Genomic DNA, 22,402 nt, shown 5'->3' on the forward strand with positions numbered 1-22,402 from the left:
CTGCTCTTGAGTGAGTTGCAACAGGTTGTGTTCATAGACAAGGAGGTCTCTGTGTGGCCCGATGCTATGTCTACACCGTCCGCAAGCCGACCCTCCACCCTGTCTGCAGACTCCTCCTGACACTGTTTGTCTCTTCTCTCCTTCACAGACCTGAGTCAGCTTTTATTTCCACAGCCAGCCCACAGTGTATTCAAATCTCAAGGGGAAAAAATCTAAAACTATTTTTGTTTTGTGACGGTCAGTCTCACCAGTCTCAGAGGTTGAATCTTGAAGTGAAAATATCAGGTGTCGCTTTTTGGAGTGGGTCCATTCATTGTCAGTAAATTGGTGAGTGACTGAATTTTTGTCTAAAAAAAGTTAAGCCTTTTGGGAAATATGCTTATGCACTGCTGAAAGTTAAATTAGAAGACTGAAACCACTCATTTATCTGATGGGTGGTTTTAATCTTCTCATCAGAAAGCACACTGGAGAAGTTTTTCTTGTAGGCTTTCTGTTATGATCTAGTAAGAAAATGAGACTCAGTCGCGACTCAGAGAGACTCAGAGAAAAACACAAAACACCAAATCCAAATCTTTTCTTAGGAGGTCAGGGGTCAAACACATGAAGGCAGTCAGCGAAGGCAGAAAAGTCCATTCAGGACAATCACACCAAAAGCCAAGTCCATAAGTGCAAACAGAGTCAAAAACCAAGGAACCAAACACAAAGAAAAGGCTGGAGAGCATGAACACTAGGGCAACAGTGACAATCTGGCAAGTGAATGAGCGAAACACTGCGGCTTAAATACACAAGGGCTGATAACTAAGTGCACACAGGTGAGTGGAACAAGACACAGGTGAAACACATGAGGTGATTAACAAAGGCGGGAAAACTTGGGAAGTGAAAGAAACACTAAACACAATGGGAACACATTTCAAAATAAAACAGGAAGTGGACACAAACACATGAACATAAACTTGGGAGATTATCACACTTTCTCCCTCACAGCCCTTTCTGACAAAAATCTAGACATTTTAATTCAAACCTATGAATGAACCAACCAACCAATGAACGGGGAAAAATGTTAGAAATGAAAACGACAACAAAAAAAATCCCTACCAAAAAAATAAATAAATAAATAAATAAATAATTGGTTTAAGTGTTCGCTAAATTTAGAACAGTGGTTCCCAACTGGTGGGTCGCAGTCCAAATGTAGGTTGCGGGCCCATTCTGAATGGGCCGCAAATGACTCGTAAATGTGTCAAGTTTCAGCTACTTGACAGAGACAGCAAACTAGCTCAATGACATGGTCAAATGCAAGTATGTATACTATAATGTATTAAACTGTGTGGACCTTGAACTAGAGCTTAGATTCTCTGCCCGAGCCCAGCCCGCGGGCCCAAGCCTGGTTGTTTTTTTTTGTTTGTTTTTTTTAAAGCTATGATTTGATAATGTTAGAGGCTATGTATTGTAGCGACCCTGCAGTAAATGTTCTGTTATAATGTCAGTGTTCTGTGAGTTAATGGCATGTTTGGGATTGAATGAGGTGCGGGGGTGCGAGTGTGTGTATGAGCGAGCTGGAGGAGAGAGCAGCAGTGCACAGTTGGAGTTACAGCTAAGTTGTCGTTTGTTGGTTGGTTTGGTTGGTTGGCCGTGGTTACGGCCAACAGTAACCTGTACTGTTCAGTAATAAATGGTGGTTTGCCGAATAACTGCGTCATCCTTTCCACACATCCTGGCAGACGCTACAGTAGCCTATTATAAAAAGTAAAATTAAACCACACTTTGTATGACACATAAAGTTACAACAAAGTTAGTTACAGTTAGTTTGAGGTGGCTAAAATAAATTTTGCTGTGGTTTAGTTTCAGTGCCGGTAGATTTAGTTTATCAAAGACGCTAGTAGAGCGACACAGCAAATAAAATAAACACACAAACGTTAGATAGGCCAGACCACCACATTTAACTACATACCAGTTACGGCTGAAAATGATGACAGAGCAAACTCAAGCAACTTCAACTGCCTGTTGTCGTGTTAGCATGATGTCATGGTTTTTCTGTCTATAAAAGTACATTTTCTGTTTCAGAACTGAGAATGCTACAATAAAGCTCATTCGGGTGTAAAAAAGAGAACAAGCATTATGTGCATCCACAAAATAAGGCTCTCGTTCATTGTCTATGGAGCAGCTCCAGACTATGCACCCCATGACATCACTAGTTTGAGACTCCCTTCTCTGGTTTCTGGCTTTGAGAGAGAGTAGCTCATGTTCACAAATATTGATTGAACTTCACTAGACTGTGGAAATACCATATTGGAATTCTCAGTTTAGGTGGTGCTTCCCTTTAAGATGTCATAATGAGCTTTATTTATTCCTAAAGGGCTCACAGATGTGAATTACAAAATGTCTCCACATCCCAATAAATCCACCCTGTGTGCTGTCCGGCTACAAGTTGCTCCATTGTTCACTGCATGGAGTAGCTCCAGGGTTTGTCTGAGGATGACTTCATCAACTGCTCAGCTTGATGAGCGACTTAAAATTAAAAAATATAAGATATCTACTTTAGGAAGAACTTCTTTTTAAAGAAGCCCAAAATAGTTTAAGGGCATTTAAGGATACAATCATCTGACACATTCTCAGGGCTCTTTTTTTTGCAGACGCTGAACAAAATTTTGCTCGCTGGTTTGTTTCCTCAGATAGCTCTAAAGTCTGCAAGTCTACAGCAACACATACACTCTAACTACACACATAAACACACACACATCCAGTTTCTCCATCCCTTTAGCACACTTCCCTTTCCCTCTTTCTGTCTTTCCCAAAGCAGAAGAAAACAATGGCCCTCCTGTGTGCCTGTGTCCATGTCAGTTACTCTGACCGGAGGGCCTGCTGTGACATCCTGTTTTGGGTTCATAGGACAAGGTTTAAACATATGGTCATGTTTTGGGTTTGGCCTTTTCTTTCTCAGTCTGCCTGGAAATAAACAGACAACAGCTGGTTCTGTAGAGGATAATTCAGATTTTATTATTGCAGGGTTGTCGTGGTTTAGTTTGGTTTAGTGTTGAGCTCTTCTAAAGTCAAGCTGGTGTACCTGTTTAAGAATTTTGTTGTGCTTGCAGAACATGCCTGGTTGAAAAGGATGATAAACTGGCAGGGATCCACCACTCCAGGCTTTGATGCTGCTGATGTGGTTTTCCACTCACATTAAAAAAACACCACAGGGGGTCCCACAGACCTCCCGCTTTACACTTTTGCCCACCAGCAAATCCTGCCCAGCAAAGTTTTGACCCAATTATGACTTGAAACTGATGTGGAGTTTTGACTTATGATAAAGCATCTCGTGAAACTTTGCAAAACTATTCTCAGCAATTTAATAACACACAAATGTACAAACTGTGATTCACGCAAGCAGTCGTGGGTTTACTTCATTTTGTTTTCTTACAGCCACAGAAGCATAACAGACTTATTTCTAGGGCAGCAAATGAAAAGCCGATTCCCGTCTCGCCTGGAGTTTTAAACTCACTGTGGTCTTGAACGCCTCTGGCCACTGTCACAACAAGACTTTTTCAGCAGTCAGAACATGAGCTTCTTTTGGGCTAAAAACCTCCAGTCCAGCTGTTTGACAACAACTCGGGTCAAATACTATCACTTTGTGTCCGAGTGGCCCCAAACTGTGATGCATTTGTAGCTTGGATTTTTTTCCTCTGTGCTCTGAGAAGCAATAATGTGTGTCAGGGGTAGCATGGGTTGTGAAGTGTGTCAAATCTGGCCTAGTTCTTCTGCGCCAGCAGCTTCAGCAGACTGTGGACGTCTACGCTTGAGAGAAGCTCGGTTCATGACTCAGGGACAGGGAGGCTGAACACACAAAACTAGCACAAAGGTCTGTATGATCTGCCAGGACACGAATAAAACATGATAGCCAATTAGCAGCTGTTAGCAATGCACAGTTTCATCAGTGATGTGCTAAAACATCAAAAAGCTACAAGCATGGGGGGCTTTGTAGAAGCAGTGGTGGTCTGGGACTGAAGCTACTGGTGACAACAAGAGCTCTGTCCCAGTTCCAAAAGCCTACTACACAGCCTACGGACTCTGACAGGATTTTAAGTGTGGAGTCCATAAACACTGGAAGAACTGCAATATGCAGAATTCTCATAGATATCAGTGTGCATTACAAATTTGCTTGCACTACTGTCCCACATTGTAATACAAATCAGAAACCTGTGGACCCACTTAAAGCTGGAAAAATGGAAGAATGCTGACAAGAAGGCTCCAGGAATATAAAAAAGTAATAATGAATTAAGTATGCACTTTTAAGGGAAATAAATGTTTGATTGCACAGTGTGATTGTCAGCATATAATCTGTAAAAACTAAAGGTAAAGTTAATGTGAAGTAACTGCTTGAACAGTTGAGTCATGTCAACTACCTACTGTCTGGATGTGTGTGTGGAGGGGGGGATCATTACCTGTAATGCTCTGTTGGAATTCAGAATCCACTGTATGAGAGCAATAAGCTGTTCCTTGAGCTCCTGTGGGTAGTGTCCATTAAATGCTCTGTCTAATGCATGATTTATAGTTCTGCGTCAAATCGACGTCGTACCCTACCCTGTAGCCTAACATGCACCTCCCCAGAAATATAACTATATGTCACAGCTACACAGACCTCCTGTCTATTTTTGTAAGCTGAAACCATTTCCCTCAGTGGAAACTAAGCTTTTATTTACTTCAGTTTCACTGGTGAGAAATAATGAATTGTGAAGACAATAAAGCCTTCACTAAATAGCATTTTAAGTCTTGTGTGTGATTTGTCCTTCGGGGATTTATCCTGGCTTCATATGAGCAGAGTAAATCTCATCGTCAGGCTAATTAATAGAATGTAAAATGCCATAGGCTTGTGCTAATAACGTTAGCATGTTATATATTAATGTGTGTTTTGAATCAACTAAACTTTACAGCACTTCACAGAAATCCCGCCGCCAACTAGTGTTTTGGAGGTGTAACTGCAGAGTGACACAAACGCACCCTGCACAAGTATACATGCTCACAACAGTGTATGCCATGTTTGTAGGCTATGGCATGGCTTACATAGAGCTGATGCAGAAGTACAAATCCAGTTTAACCCTTTTGCTTCAATTAGTGAGCCAGGATGTTCTCTTTTCTAACACAAAATGGAGACAACACAATAAATCATGTGAGAAGTAATGAAAGCATTTTGAATTTAACACATATAGATGGAAACAAGTGCTGATAAAGACTTTGTTATAGTCAACTGTCTTAAGCCTCTTTAAAGCGCCCCAAACGCCCACTAACATCTGGTTTTTGTATTTAATGGGACAGGTTGCAATCAGCATTCACTCCCGCTGGGACAAATGACTGCGGTAATTACAGGTACCATTGGCTCCAGCTCCGATCAATTTCAGTCAGCAGTGATGACAATACAACACCCAGGTGGATGCATAAATTTTAGTCCCTTTGCTGACTCGAGGCCGTATTTGTTCAAGCAGCACACTGAAGTTGAGAGAGAGACTGAAGTTACAGTAGAGGTACAAAAGTAGTTATCACCGTAACATTTTCCACTGACCTCCATGCTGCTTTCTACTGTTTACTAACCTGTCTTCTGGCTGTCTGTGACTTTGAGCATGACAAACAAGAGAAAAAAAATTAGAAAGGCATACTCGTCTGGTAAGGCATTTGCATGGCCGTGGTCTACTGGCAGTGATAAAGGAGTCTATCATCTATATTCAACATGTTTTCCTGTGTTTAAAAAGTCAGCATACATACACTCATTTTGGCACCATGAACAATTAAACAAAACCAATTCTACAAGACAGTTCAGCATGTGTTGTCTTAAAATGAAGTCGAACAAATCACGTATTGATCGTAATTTGTTTAACTTTATTTCTTTCGAACTTAAAAGTCACTTTTAAGGTCTTGCATCAAGATTGTGAGAACGCACCAGAACTTAACCCCACATTTTGATTTGATACAGTTGTGGAATCACAACTGAGAGACTAAAATTAAATCCTCAAAAGTGTGTCCAAGGAATGACTGGAATGATCCAAAACAGCAGCAGCCGAATCAGTTACGTAACAGGGATCCATAAAATCCAGCAGCTGGCTAACATATGTGAATGTAACCCACCAGTGAATCAGTCAGAAGCAAACATTCACTGTGTTGTACCTGCTCATTGTCCTAACACACCACAAAGCATTTCCAGCTACTGCCCCTCTGACTCTGAATGCCCAGCTTCTCCCTCTGAACGGCTGAAACTTTAAACCAGCGTTGGCAGGAGGTGCTGGAAAGAATCTGCTTTGGTGTGCCCCCACCTCCGTAACAAAAACCATCCCCGAGCTAGAAGTATCCTATAGCTACGTCGGGTCATAAATCAGGGGAGTGGTCTTTTTCATTCCCCTTCTCTCATGCGTGACCTCTGCTTCCCAGGGGGTTAGGGAGATGGGCTGAGCCTCGGGGCCTGTGAGGAAACCTGACCAGGAGCAACGGACCCTCTTCAAATAACCATCTGATGTCAGGAGAGACTGCAGCCGAACAACGGTGGGAGTGCCGGAGGGGCCTCTGGTTCAACCCCGACTGAAACTTAGAGAAAGAGGAGACACAAGTTTTATGTGTTTTACTCTCAGTGAGCAGTGAGGTCAGATGACCCTCATTGTAGAACAAGGGCAGGGACTGACTGTAGCTCGGCCGACCTGAAACTAAATACAGAACAGTTCAGTAAATGCTCCAACTATCAACAGTTTCCTGCTTTATGTGTGAGGTTAAATAGTTTACTTAAACCATTGCTGCCTCAGGAGTCCATGTAGATATGAATAATACAATGAAGAGATTATGCCTTTATTCCTGTATTTTCCCACTCAGATAGAAAGTGAAACACAAAGTTATCAAAAGGTGAAGCTGCCAGCCCTCCTGCTGAGTCAGCACTGGTAACAACTAACAGCCAGCTAATCTCAAACAGGCTGCATTACTTGTCAGCAGAAAAATCTAATTATCAGCTCGTTCTGTTGCTTTTCACATATAAATTTATATTTGATAGATCAGACTGTCATAAATAGTCTAAGTCTCTTCAGGCAGCAGCATCCTTAAGTTCTCACAGATAGCTTCAGTTTCAATATATTTCCTCCTCTTGCTCTGTTATCATAATCCGTCTGTGTTTTGACCAAATAACCCAACATGATTTGACTGAATAATTCATCAGCACACACGGTTATCTTTGTCATATCTCATGTTTTGACTATGCCTCACAATCCCATAATTTTGTCTGTTGGTTACATGTTTACATTTTTAAAATAAACCACAATATCCTCGATATCTGTGCGAAGTTGTGACTCCTCTGTTTGTGTTTTGATATCGTAATCTCTGAAGTTCAAACCAGACAGCCAGCTCTGGATTTGTACGTGCCATGTGTGTAATATTAACGTCAATAAAGTGACATATGAGCTGACTTTGTTATGTAGAGGTGGAGGAGATGGTGGATGGTGTGACATCTCGGTATGATGTCTGCCAAGCTGCATACCACTGTTCAAGATCGGCAGACACTGGCTGTCTCTCAGGAGGTGGAGTGCGTCATCCACTAACTAGAAGACTGTCGATTGATCCCGACTCCTTCTGCCTGCATGTTGAAGTATCCTTGGGTGACCTGCTCCTGTGCCATCATATGAATGATTAACTGAGTAGCATGGCACCTTGTATGGAAGCCTCGGCCAACTGTGTGAATGGGTGAATGTGACAAGTAGTGTAAAAGCGCTCTGAGTGGTTGCAAGACTAGAAAGGTGCTGTACAAGTGCAAGTCCATTTGTGTTGTGTTTGTGAGACATTGTTGTGGTTCCAGATTTTTTTTAAAGCCACTAAAACGTGGTTATTTTTTATTGACATGTTGCTGTTTTTCCAGAGGGGATAGTGCCTTGAAATGCAGTTGTTTTATACAGACATTGCTGCATTTCCAGATGGGATTTTTGCCACAAAACTAGGTATTATATTGCCAAAATATCATCTTTTCCCAACCATAACCAAGTGATTCTTGTGCCTGAACATAACCACACACTAATCACAGTGTTTAACAATGTTTGTCACTTAAGTACGACTGATTCCCCGCTGTTACATTGCTGTTTGCAAGAAGTGTGAATGAGAGTGTTCTGCCTTGTTATGAACATAAAAAGCCTCTCACATGTTTTGGGCAGCCCGTACTGTATAGCACGCTAACAAGAGAATTCTATTTATTGTGACAGGAAAATGAGAAATTAACGTTCTTTGTTGTGACAAGTCGGTGTTTTGGATAGGCTGTGCGGTCGAGATTTCAGCGAACTCTGCCAAACACATAGCTGCAAATAATCCTCAGTGTTTGTTTTCACCTACAAGGCGTGCAGATTAGCAGGGTTTACTGTACGAGTTGCTATGAGAAGGCAGGCAGTTCTCACTGTATGGTATATTTTACCAATAATCAAACTGTGTAATCCCTCTACATGCTGTATCCTTCCCATCTGGGGAAGAAGAATGAGAAGTATCTGGCAAACAAATCAGCAAAGATCTTGCGGTGAATGGTTTTAGATGTGTTTTGAAGAATGTTAGAGACGTGATGATTGTCATAAAGCTGTTGTTTAATGACAAAAAAATCTAAAAACACTGGTTCTCTGATTTAAAAAAAAAAAAAAAAAAAAAAGCCAGCTATGATTCAAAAGACTATGGGACTAAATGTCAGATTTGCGGGATTTCTGTGACACAGGTTTACATCATTAAAAGTAATCCATGCTGGTTAGATCCAGTTCATTCGAGATCAGACTCTGAGAGCAGATGTTCCTCACAACAAGAAGTAAACAGGTTTATAATAACACTATGGCGGTAAATCAAAAATCCACACTCCGCCACACGACATTTTGAGCAGTTAGATGATGGTGTTGGTTGAACAGGGCGGCAAGCAACCATCAAAGTCAACTTTCCTTTGGTTGCAAACCGGTATTTTAGCTGCAAAACTGCACTAAATTTAAATTGATATGAAGCGCTCTGGCATCCCACCAGTCATTACTCACATTAACTGCAAGAAATGGCAAAGTTCAGTACATGAATGTGGGCTGACTCTGCACAATATTGATCTTGATTCCACATAAAACAAAGAAAATGTTTCTTTCAGCCAGTTTTATTATATACGTAGTTCCTGCAAATGATCAGTTGACTTAAATACATATGGTGCATTTAGCTGCCTGATAGCTGTGTAAGCACGAGTCTTGCCGATGACCAAACAGCTGTTGATGTGCAAACAACTATTCAGGATTCACACTTGAGAACTTGCTGTTAAAGAGCAGGCTGACTCTATGATTACCACCCCGTCATGTCACCCTGACAGAGTCCAGAAACATGGGTGTGTGCAGGTTTTCAAAAATGAATGTTTTCTACTGCTGTTGAAAATGATTATAATTTCAATATGCTCTGTATCCAGATCTATCCTTCATCTTTTACAGTAACATGCTGCAGGGTGCTCCTCACTGGGAAGGCATTTTAGGCCACTGGGTAGTGAGAAAGCAGCCTAATCACATAGTCAGATCTATTCCCAGTCATGTGGGAACAAGAAAACATCAGGTCGACAGCTGGCCCTCGCTCTCTGTCTGTATCCATGAAAACATTTCATCTACACTTCTCCCCTGCTCTGATATTCGACTCCCACGAGGGCGCAGAGTTCATAACCCAAAGTCCTCAATACAGTCTCTTTACTGGTCACTTTATTGCTCCCCTATGGTTTTCGTTTACTCTCTTTCACTTTCAGGTCTTGATGTTTTCACCAAGCAGGGTAAAAGGCGTCTCGTGGGGCCATATGTTCACAATATGGCCTCGGTACAACCAATGACAGGCCTTTTTCCTTTTTTAGACGACAGCTTTGATGTGTTCCACAGTCGGATAAATTTGTTTGGGAAAATGTATGTTTAAAAAGACAAATCATCCGCAACTTCATATAGTCTCCCTCGGCACCTCTTCATCCTCACACAAGCCTTCAGTGACCGTAAAGTCCTCAAACCCTGCAGTTATCTTCGGGTCAGCATCGTAGATGTTTGCATGGATTTCAGAAGAAGCAGCAATACTTATGATATATGTCAGTGGAGGAAATATTCAGATCTTTTACTTAGGGTCTCTACGCAAAATTTAGAGCGTATGAGTTGTTGCTTAGCTAGTGGCTAGCAGCTAACAGTACCATATTTTACTCCATGTAATGTTGGAGATAATGTGAATAGCTGTATTTTACTTCACTAAATTATAGTTGGGTAAACACAACCTGTTATTTTAAATATTCAGAAGGTCAAGTTGGAAATATTTTACAGGTGGATGAATGTTCCAACACCCATAATTGTCAAAAAGATTCATTCCCTTTTGCTGTTTATTTTTTAAGACAAACACGTTTATGCCTCAAGCACATAGGTGAAATGATTTTTGCAGCACAGATTAAATTTTAAGCTCAGCTACAGCGTAGAGTCCAGGCTGTAACCTTCAGGCTGTAGAGAGAGTAAAGGCAGCTCTGCAGACAGAGAGAGAGAGAGGCAGGGCCGCAGATTAAATCACTGTCTGCTCCTCAGGTCTCTTCAGATGACCGATTGCTAAACCTCATTCTCGTGTGGTCGTGTGGGTCAAGCTTTTCGTTCTGACACAGCACATGAGCAGTTAACAATCTTTAAAGTGACAAATTTACCATTTGAAACCCTTACCAGACGACATGGCTTTCATTTCACTCAGAAGGCTTCTTATTTTTGTCAGATTTTTTGTTGTCTGAAATTGAAGATGAATTTTTACCCGCTGTAGCTAGCTATTTAATGCTAACTGTGATTTGACTGAAAACTGATGCCTCTATCTGACTTCTAAATGTTTCTGTCTAACTGGTTTTAAAACAAGAACATGTAAAAGATCTTAAATATGAACTTAATGGCTACATATATGATATAATGCTAAAAATCTGATGCTAAAGCTGCATGTCGAAGGCAAAAAAGTATCCTTACCAGCTGATGATCCATTTGCATGAAGACATGTAGAATATTTGTTCTTGTATTGCAGTGTAGAGCTATTTAACCTCAGTATTACAGTACTACATGAACAATGTACTGTTATTTGGTTCTAATTAAACCTTGTTTGGATGATTATTATTTAAAAAAAAATACAATAAGCAGTGAGGTTGGACTTTTGCTTTATTGTTTATATTTTCAAACAATATTAGGCTTACAAATATTCATATCAAATGGCTTCAGCAGTACTGGTGGCTGCGTTGTCTGAATTTCCAGTTGCATTAGCCATATCATTGTTAAATTGATGTTTATTCACTAGTTGAATGAGGTTTCCCTCCTGTTAAAATGTGTAGCGCCTCTTCCATGGATAGATAAAGGCGAAGATTTGGTTAGGATTTAGGCATAACACCAGCATGCTGTAAATGTTGCAGTAGTTGCAAACTGAAATGTTCAGTTCCCTGTTCACCAAAAACATAAAGCATGTTCAAGCTCTGTTAGCCTATTCAACGCACAACACAGAGCAGGAAATGCTAACGTTAGAGCATATAAACATAGTGGGTGAGCCATGCTATATACTATACATGCTGTTATTGTGTTTTTGGTTTTAAAGGAGAGTATAAAAAAGATTCAGTAGCCACCTGTTGACGCAGGGGACAGTTTACTACAACTCCCATAGATTTTCACAGAGCAGAGGTCAAGCTGTGGCACGGTGGAGGGGTTAGGGAAACAAATGCAGCAAACTGTTTGCACAGGACACACGAGAATGGTGATATTTACACTCCCCTCTTAGCTCCATGCATATGAATTAGCTTGATCTGCACATGCATGCTCACAACAGGAGAGATATCAGTGACCAGCAGCACTGATCTGCCCTCTCAGGCTCTGTCAGGCTCCAGATGAAGAGTGTCTGTCTGCTGCTCTCTCCAACCTCCATCATCATCATCAAAGCAGACCAGAGCGTTTGACCTCGCCCTCGTCTCCACCACAGCTCTGGGGTTAGCTTTTCCTAATTTAACCCCAGTCTGGTTGCACCAGTGAGGGAAGGCCCATCACTGGCGCCATGCTGGGCAGGACCTCTCCTGAGGATTCGGCCAATGACAGCCCTCAAAAACCACAGAGGATCCCCACCTGAAATATCATCCTCTGTGGATCTAATTGTGACATATGGGAGAACACCTGTCAATAAGGGATGCTGGAGGTTTCAATTTGTGTTATGGATAGTTTAATTTGATTCAACACAATGTCTCTTGACTTGATCTCTGCAGTCTGCAACTCTGAGTAACCTAATCATGAACATAACCCTGTTCCATTTGTTTGCCCCATTTGGTTGACTCTCTGCACTGGAATATCTAAAGACATTGTTACTTTGTATTATTCATTTTTACATTAACAGTATGTCTATGTTCCAAGCCTTTGGGGGGTTCGGTGCCTTGCTCAAGGGCACCTTGGCAGTGCCCAGGAGGTGAACTGGCACCTCTCCAGCTACCAGTCCACACTCCATATTTTGGTCCGGACGGGGACTTGAACAGGTCCGTATGGACCCAAAACCCAAGTCCGTATGGACTGAGCTACTGCCTAACATAACACTATGCTTATAAATGGACTAATGGTGCTTCTAGTGTCTGACAGGCCATATGCAATTTACTGCTGAGGCTAGGCCAGAGTAAGTAACACACGTTGTTTGTTTACTTAAATGTAAATGTGTTTTTTGGGGTGGCGAGACAAGACATAGCAGAGTTAGTCTCTCGAGAAAACTAAAATTGCACTATGAAAGCAACATTGTGGTTTTGAAACTGACCCAAAGAGGTGTCCTAACTGACTGCAGGAGAAGCAGCGCTGTTGTTTAGAGCTGAACTTTTGTCAGACACCCTGTGTCTATTTATTTCTGTCATTCACCTTGAAAACACCCCAATGGACGAGGAACGGCTAATTCATGAAGCTGAACCCAGGAATTATCAGTACAATACCTTCTTATTTCAGCCCTAAAACAAAATAAGATGGCAGCTGATTGGAGAGTGATTGCCAGGTAGCTTAACGTTTCCCATAAGCTAAATAACCATCCCTAATAACAAGCTAACATAAGGCTATTTGCTGTTGCCATGTTTTGCCATTTTCAGCAAATATCACGATATAAAATGTTTTCGATTTTAATAGTAACGTTACAAATGTAGGAGAATTGTACATAGGCTACTCACCCATCTTTTAAGTGGTTACATCTTCAGTCTGATCTCGAGCGCACAGCTAATAGCCACTTGGTTTGTTTACATGATGTGACAGAAGAGCACATTTAATGGATTCAGTGAGGACAGAGAGCTTGTGTGTAACACGATATGATGTGATTGTCACTTGTTTGCTGTTGTGACACGTTGTCAATGTGTTCCACTCAGGATCAACTGCTGAGTCAAGTGCCACACCTGGTAAATTTTGTTATTGTGGTCTGGTGTTTGGCTTAATATTAAACCGGTTTGAAAATTTTTACACTGGCTCAACTCCAATTAAAAGCAGTGATCCTCTGCTATTTGATAATATTATGGTCTTGATGTAAAAGCAAAGCAACAAACTTACATGACATTTTATAAAAATGATCAGCAACAATCTACAACATTTCTGAGTGAGAGAAAAGCGATGAATAATAAACGCAAGAATAAACTCATTGAAGTAATGACATCCGAAGGTAACTATCCACAAAGCTGATCAGAACTGACAGAAAAGAAACTTGAAAACAAATTATCTGTCAACAAATTGCATGTGAACTGCTGGTTGAGCCAGCGAAGTCTAATGTGGTCTAATACAGTCTGTTTCCTCTAATTACATTCTTCAGTCCATCAGCATGAGCTCTCATGACTTATTGCCAAGATCCTGAATTACTGTACAAAGTCCAGTGAAGAATGCAGCTCCATGACATAACACACTGCAGAGTATTTGAGTTATGTAAAGACAAGTTTCCTTTTTTGTGATTTATTAATAGGTAGAGAAGCTTAGAGGTTAAAGCAAACTCTGCAGCCTTAAGTAGACCTATTCATGGAGAGGCTGATATCCTAGTGCTTATTTTTGCACCAAAGCAAACTTTAGTCATTAATAGCAGTGTGAATCATTGAGGTGGCAGTGGTCACAATTACACATTGGCTGTGACATTCATCTTAAAGCCAAGAAGCAGAAGAAATTGCAAAATGTGGCCTGAAGTCATTCTCCTTGTGTAAAAAAACATTTTCAGGAGACTTCTCTTTTTGGTAAAGCATTTGGCTCTAAACTACCCCAGGTGATACATGAAGCTCTGCAACATCATCAGACTACATGAGTAAAGGCCACAACATAATGTGAATTAAATTGTCTGAAACATGTTTGTATCTGACACCCAGCTTTGCGACCGGGGTCACGCCCAGGTGTCTCCTCGGGAGAAAGCATGAGTGATTCAGGTGTCTAATCGGCCAATTAGTGTGTCACTCAGACAGGTGTAGACGCTCCTGAAAGGGACAATTAGTCACTCCATGACTTCCAGTGGATCTGAATGAAAGGATTAGACCTGTGATATCCTGGGAATCTCCAAAGGGTTTCTTTTTTCTTTTTTTTTTTTCCAAAGGGTTTCTCCACCTGCGCAGACACACCAGACGTAATGGTAGACAGCGAAAAGGTTGTGAGGAATTATAATACAAAATATTAAGTAAGTAAGTAACTAAAATTTATTTGTATAGCACTTCTCACAGAGAGGACTCACAAAATGCTTCACAGGATTAAAATACAAACAAGAATACATACATACATACAAACATACAGGTCACATACAGAGACACAAAAATGAAACAGCTGTTGCAAAACTAAATCACTTAAGACAAGTTAAAGAATGCTTGCCTATACAGATAGGTTTTAAGATGCTTCTTAAAGCTATCAACCGATGCTGCGGCTCTCAAATTCTGTGGGAGGGCGTTCCACAATCTGGGCGCAATGGACTCAAAGGCCTGGTCACCTCTAGTTCTAAGCCTAGTGCGAGGAACCGCCAACAGGCCGTGAACAGCCGACCTAAGTGTCCTACTAGGAACATATACATGCAGCAGGTCAGACAGATACTCAGGTGCCTGATCATGAAGGGCTCTGAATGTTAAAACAAGGATTTTGAACTGGATCCTAAAGCTGACAGGTAGCCACTGTAGGAAGGCCAGGGCAGGAGCAATGTGGCAGTTTTTGGGTGATTTGGTGAACAGCCTGGCAGCGGCATTCTGCACCAGTTGGAGGCGATCTACATGAGTTTTACTGAGGCACATGAAAAGAGAGTTGCAGTAATCCAGACGTGATGACACAAAGGCGTGCATGATCATTTCCAGTTCAGCATGTGATACAACAGATCTCAGTTTTGCAATGTTTTTAAGGTGGAAAAAGCATGTACGGGTCAACATGTGAATGTGTTTATCAAAGTACATGGCCTGGTCAAAAATAAGATTTCTCAGGTTAGAGCGGATATTTGAATTCAGGGACCCAATACAGCTCGCCACCTTAGAAGCAGTACAGTCAGGAGCGACAATAAGGACCTCGGTCTTAGCAGCGTTAAGCTGGAGGAAATTGTTGACCATCCAGTCATTAATTGCAGACAAACAGTCATGCAGTACATTCAGACTGTTAGTCCTGTCAGGATTAAAGGAAAAATACAGCTGAATATCATCTGCGTACATGTGATAAGATATACCCTCAAACCTGTTGATAATGATTCCAAGAGGTAGCATATACAGAGCAAACAAAATTGGACCCAACACTGAGCCCTGAGGTACCCCACAAGAAAAGGGGACGGACTTGGACATAAAAGGACCAGATGCTACAGAGAAACTTCTACCAGAGAGGTAGGAGGCAAACCAGTCAAGGGCACTGCCTGAAATGCCAACACAGTTACTGAGCCTATCTAACAGGATGTGGTGATCCACAGTATAAGGCTGCGCTAAGGTCAAGCAGCATTAGGATGGTGCATTTACCAGTGTCAGAGGCCATCATGATGTCATTAGACACTCTAAGAAGTGCTGTCTCAGTGGAATGCTGCTGACGGTAACCAGATTGAAATTTGTCATAAATACAATGCTTATTTAGAGCAGGGACTAGTTGGTTAGCAACAACTTTTTCTAACATCTTTGAAATAAAAGGCAATTTAGAAATGGGCCTAATGTTGCTAAATAATGAAGGGTCCAGATTGGGCTTTTTAAGAAGCGGCTGGACAACGGCATGTTTAAAATAGGAGGGGAAGCAGCCAGAGACCAGTAAGCAATTAATAATATAGAGCAGGGAAGAGCCGATGGAACCAATAACTTTTTTCAGTAGAGACGTGGGCAAGATGTCTAATGGGCTGGAGGAGATCTTCATACTGCTCGCTAGCTTAGTTAAATCTTGTAGGGAAATGGGTGAGAAACGATCCAGTATTGGCTGCTGTAAAGGAGGAGCAGGGGGAAGAGCAGAGGAAGGGGTAATACTTGCTCTAACACTAGCAACTTTGTTGACAAAAAAATGACAGAAAATTGTTACAGTCATTAACAGAAAAAATGGGCACCACAGGGGGCTGGGAACAAACAAGATTATTTATAGTGTCAAAAACAACTTTGGGATTCCGCTTATTGGAGGAAATGAGGTCAGCAAAATAAGAGGCCCGAGCAGCTTTAACCACTGAGTTATACTCTGTTAAGAGTTCTTTCAAATAAATATGATGGACCTGAAGCTTTGTAGACTTCCACAGGCGCTCGATACGGCGACATTTGCGTTTAAAACAACGAATGTCATCATTAATCCAGGGGGTAGAATTAACAGTAGCAACTGTACAGGATTTCAGAGGAGCAATCTCATCTAAAATAACGGAACAATGTGAATTAAAAGTGTGAACTAGAGAATTGGCATCACTCTCATCACCAAAAAGCTGCCCTATGCAGAGGAGAATTTCAAGGCAGACAGGTCATTTAACATACGCGAACAAATAACACGCTTTCTGAGTGTACAATCAGTGTTAAAAGACACATTAAAGAGAATACATTCGTGATCAGTCACAAGCAGCTCCTCAGAGCCGATAATGTCTAATTTTAATCCACACATGAAAACCAGGTCCAGAGTGTTGCCCTTAATGTGTGTTGGGCCGCTGACATGTTGGGTAAAATTGAAAGAATCGGTGACTTAAGAAGTTCACTGCAAAGGTGTTTGTGGTGTCATTTACGGCCACGTTAAAATCCCCAAGAAGGAGAATTTTCTCAGATTTAATTATGGAAGCTAAGAAGTCACTGAATTCAGATAAAAAGGAGCCATTAACACCAGGAGGGCGATATATTAAAACACAATAAAATGGATTAGCACGCCCAATTTTAGTCACTAAGAGTTCAAATGAGGTAAAAGTTCCAGAGCTCACTCTCCGGGAGGAGAAACAGTCCTTGTGCACCGCCGCCAGTCCTCCCCCACGACCTGTGGTCCGAGGGGCACAGATAAAAGAACATCCCGGCGGGCAGAGCTCGTTCATAAACACATATTCATCGTACTTTTGCCAGGTCTCAGTGAGAAACATAAAATCCAGATCTTTGGAAATAAATAAATCGTTCAGAATGAATGATTTGTTGGCAACAGAGCGGGCATTCAGCACTGCCAGTTTAATAGACTTCGATTGTGCTGAGGCAGTAGTGGGTGCAGGTGCTAGTGGCTGCAGATACCGTGGGTCCGCCTCTGCCCGGCTGCGTCTTGCTAAATGGAAGCCAAGTCTTTACTGACACTGGGACTCTGGGAAAACAGGCCTGCGACATGACAGTCTCACACTAGAGTTGGCTGGAAAAAGTTGCATTGGTGTCATGGGCCTGCAGGGGGGGCTAGAGGGAGAGGGAGTGTTAGGAGGAACTGTCACAGTGACCACTGAGGAAGCAGCTGGGAAGGGGTTGTGTTGTCAATCGGTGAAAGCTGTGGACTGGACAGCTAGCAGTGTGAGGTCAATGTTCTGAGACAGAAGACGGGATCCTGTATGGTTTAGATGAAGGCGGTCTCGTTTGAAGAAGTCCGGTCTATGAAGGAAGGTGGTGAAATTGTCCACATATGGAACGCCAGCGCTGTTGCAGTAGCCTTTAAGCCACACCTGAAGCTGCCTGAGTCGGCTAAACTTTTCGTCGCCAACTGAAGGAGGGGGAAGAGGCCCAGAGATGATGCACTGCTTGTCTGAGTGAAGAATGTTATCAATAAGGCGAATGCTATCGTTCCTGAGTTTAATTATTACATCATATTACTTGTGTCTACCTACCTACCTGCCTGCCTTCCTGCCTACCTGCCTACCTACCTATCTATCTATCTATCTATCTATCTTGATTGTATTCACGCCAAAGGCACCCTTTAGCATCTTTATGACACATGCCAGGCTTACTGCTAACTCCAGTGTAAACCCATCTTTGGCAAGACATGTCGCTGAGAGCAACTGACTATAACTGAGTATAAACAGTGAGAAAAGTTCACGTAGGTGGATGGGTCAAACAAAACAGGACTTTCACCCAAAAGACTGCAGGTCATTTCCCATGTGAAACCAAAAGCCAGTGTTCTTTTAACGTATTGTTATATAATTTATGTACTATGGTTGCACACTTACATCATTATTACATAATAAATGTGGGGGGTTTTTTCAACAACAATTATTTTAAGTTTTCAACTTTATACAAAAAGAAAAGAACATATAGAATACAATATGTATGAATGTTTACAAATTCCTGCAATTTAGTAATAAGTAGTAATAGTAGTAGTAAGTTTTATTGCAGAGGTTGTAGTTATGCGTCCCCTGTTACGTCCAACACACAAGATAAATCCTTGCCCCTTAGATATCTTATAAATTGACCCCAGATACATTGAAAACAATTCTTGTTTATCTTTGATTGTGTCTATTGTTTTTTCCAAAGGAAAACACACTAGACATTTCCTTAAGCCAATGCCCAGTGTTTGGTGTCTGGGTGCTTTTCCATGGTAATGCTATAGATCTTTTGACTTTGCACGTGTCTTTAAAAATTTGCTCACTGCATTTTATTTTACGTCTCTTTGGATAAATGCCAAGAACAAAGAATTTAGGACCTCCCGTCAATTGAAGTGATAGAATCTCCTGCACTACCTGTCCAACATCTGACCAAAACTCCATAACCCTTGGACAACTCCATATACAATGGAGAAACTACCCCATCTGTTAAACAAGTCTGGGATTTTGGGGTTAAATTTATTGAGTTTTTCCGGTGTAACGTACAGCCTCATTAACCAGTTGTATTGCAAGAGTTTCAGTTGTGTGTTAGCAGTTTGGGTTTGAGCTTTACTACATGCCTTACTCCATTCCTCAATTGACAAATCCTGCTGCAAGTCGTTCTTCTATGCTTTAAACTTAGATTCCGAGGATTCTGTTGAGTTGGCCAACATTAAATTGTACACTTCAGATAATGTATTTATTTTTAACCCAAGACAAACCGAACCAAGTAGTTTTGCTGCCTAAACCTAACCACGACCATTTCACAACATTAACCCTGCTGTGTGTGACACAGAGGGATGTAACAAAGTGTCTGTGCTTGATGACCTGGGAATGAGAATTTGTTGGTATTTCATTGTGCAACCCTACATTGTATAATGACAATAATAAATTCTTTACGTCTTACGTGAACCAAATACAAGATGGCTGCATTTGATTGGTTGTTTGATTGATGGGATAATGAGTAAATTCAAGCTGAAATTATGAGTTATGGGAAAAAAATCTGTAGAAATATTTTCTGTTTTTATTATTGTTTTACTTATTTACTTGCATTTATTATTTTTAGTCATTTATCCAGTTATCCATTCAGTAATGTCATTTTTCCCCTTCCTCTTCTCTCAGGTAAACAAGACTCTCACTGTACAATATGTACAAACATAGATCGCTATATGGATGTGTAAGTGTGTGTTTTGGTCCCACCTGCCATCATACTTTTTACTCTTTTGCAGTGTGTATTTGCTCTGTTTCACAAGACATTGCTCGTGCATGACATTTCAATATGAATAATGTCAGAGAACTGTTTTAACCTTCTTTTTTAACCACTTAAGTCACTTTACGTCCACGTGAGCAAGTCTTCATAAATGCCAACTCCCCACAATAGTCTTGTCCCACAATAGCTCTTCCTCCTGACAGCCTCCATCTACTCCTCATCAAGTGACACTGTCTACTCCGCCACATCACCTCACCCCCAGAACCTCTACAGCCAGACAGGCTGTGACACCCCAGATTCCCATGTCAGAAATAGAGATGGACAGAGGGACGATGACTCCAAAGACAAGCAGTATGCAAAGGAACGGAGGAATTTGTGTTGGGAGGGAAAAGCAGAAGAATGACCAGCTGAAGGAGAGACGAATGGGCTTTAATGACTTCTTGATGACAGGCTGGATGGGGGTATGCATGGCTCCTGCAGGGGTAGAAGAAGAGAAGGGTGTAAGGCGAGCCATATGGGCATGTAAAGCTGTGAATAGATGTCTGCTCTGTTACGCTCCAGCCCTGCATGTCTCCATACCTGCACTGATCATACATGATGAGAAGCAGGAGCAGTGAAGTCTCCAGCTGTGCATCAATGTGTAATTTCCGACTTGGCTAGTTATGTTACGGGCCACTGGTTCCTCCAGGCTCGATTTGCTGGGCACTGATGCATGATGAGTCTGTGGTGTAGGAGGGCTGCGTGGTGGAAAAACACTGCAAATATCAATTCTTCTTTTTAATTCTATTTTATAAATTACAATCTGATTTGGTAAGAAAAGCTGTAAAGGTGCCACTGTGGTTGAAATGAAGTTGGTCTGCATCCTCTAGCTTCTCTAATCCTCAAGAAGGTTTTTCACGTGTCTTTGTGTCAACACAATTAATTGTACAAATTGTGATGAGAGGGCACTCTTTCCAGCCCATCATTATTCCCATCTTTTCCAGGTTGTAATGTTCCACCATTTTATCACAGTCTCTCAGCTTGTGATACCGACGCTGAGGGCACCCTTTGGCGTCTTTATGAGGCACACCAAGCTTTCAACTAATCTAATGTAAACCAAGACCAATGGATGTAGAATAAAGAGCGAGAGGATGCGAGGTGTGGTGGATGGGTCAAACAAACAGACTTTCACTCAGGAGACCGCTGTTTGTGTCTCCTGTGAAATAAAATAAGCAGTTGTTTTAACAGTACATAACTCACATAAGGATATGACGCACTTATTTTAACCCTCGAGATGTTTTTGTCTAAATCTAACTTGGTAGTTTTGTTACTTAAACCTAACCATGACTGTTTTACAATGTGAACCATGTGTGGCATGTTTTACCCAGGAGACAGCTGTGTGTCACATAGCTACAGTCACTAAAGGAAGCCTTGTGTGTCACTATGAGATGCTGAGTGCCAGTATTTGATGACCTGGGAATGAGATGTGCTGCACTTTGTTGCACAAAAAAAAAGACATATGTTGTGTGACGAATAAAAAGAGACAGCTCTACAAAAGACCCTCAAAGGAACGGTTTGATATTTTGGAAAATATGCTTATTTGTTATCTTGTCAAGAGTTGGATAAGAAGATATAATTTTTACATTTATATGCTTTCCTTAGCATAGAGATTGGAAGGAGAGGGGCAATTAGCCTGACTCTGCCTTTAAATTAACAAAATCTGACTACCAGCAATTAACATACTGTGTATGAGACAGGAAACTGACACAAAAGAAACACGCTGATACAGTTGTTGGGTGCAGTTTGGTTGAAAGAAAATTAGGGATGCACAATAATGGTTGCACGTCACCGGTATCAATCAATATTGGCTTTAAAATGAAGTATCAGAATCGGCCAACATGCTTTTTCTTATTTTGCACAATGAATGAATGAATATTACATACATTGAAAAGTATTGTATTTCACGTCTCAATCTGCTGGTGGGCCAACATGATAAGAGTATGCATGCATAATATGATGTTAATTCCACTACAGAAGAGACTTGAACACTTAAATCCAATTAATTGTGGATTTATTGATATCGGTATCAGTTATTGGTCAAAAGAGTTGTTACATATCGGCATATCAGATATCGGCAAAAAAATCCAATATCATGCCACCCTAAAGCAAAGAGTTCCCACATGCAATTGGTCACAACAAAGTCTGTGGATTATCTTGAGTAACCGGATCATGATTCCTGGAAAGAGAGGGGAAGAATTATGTTTCTCTTTTTTTAGGGTGAACTGTCCCTCTAAGCAACCGACGGCTGTAGGTTGAAAGCACCCGCAAGTATCACAGATGACAAAATGTCAAAATAGATAAATAAAACAGCTAATCCAGTTACCTTTGACTTGTTACTTTTGCTTGTAGTACCACAACATCCTGCTGAATAATAGAGTATTCCTGAAATTCCTGAATGTGTAAATACAGTGCATGAGGCGAGGTTTTATCTCCATCATCCTCAAAAAATTTTCAGATACATTTTCTGAATGCCTTCTCTGTGTCTTGCCG

This window comes from Epinephelus fuscoguttatus, linkage group LG8 (assembly GCF_011397635.1).
Source record: "Epinephelus fuscoguttatus linkage group LG8, E.fuscoguttatus.final_Chr_v1".
Classification (NCBI taxonomy): Eukaryota; Metazoa; Chordata; class Actinopteri; order Perciformes; family Serranidae; genus Epinephelus; species Epinephelus fuscoguttatus.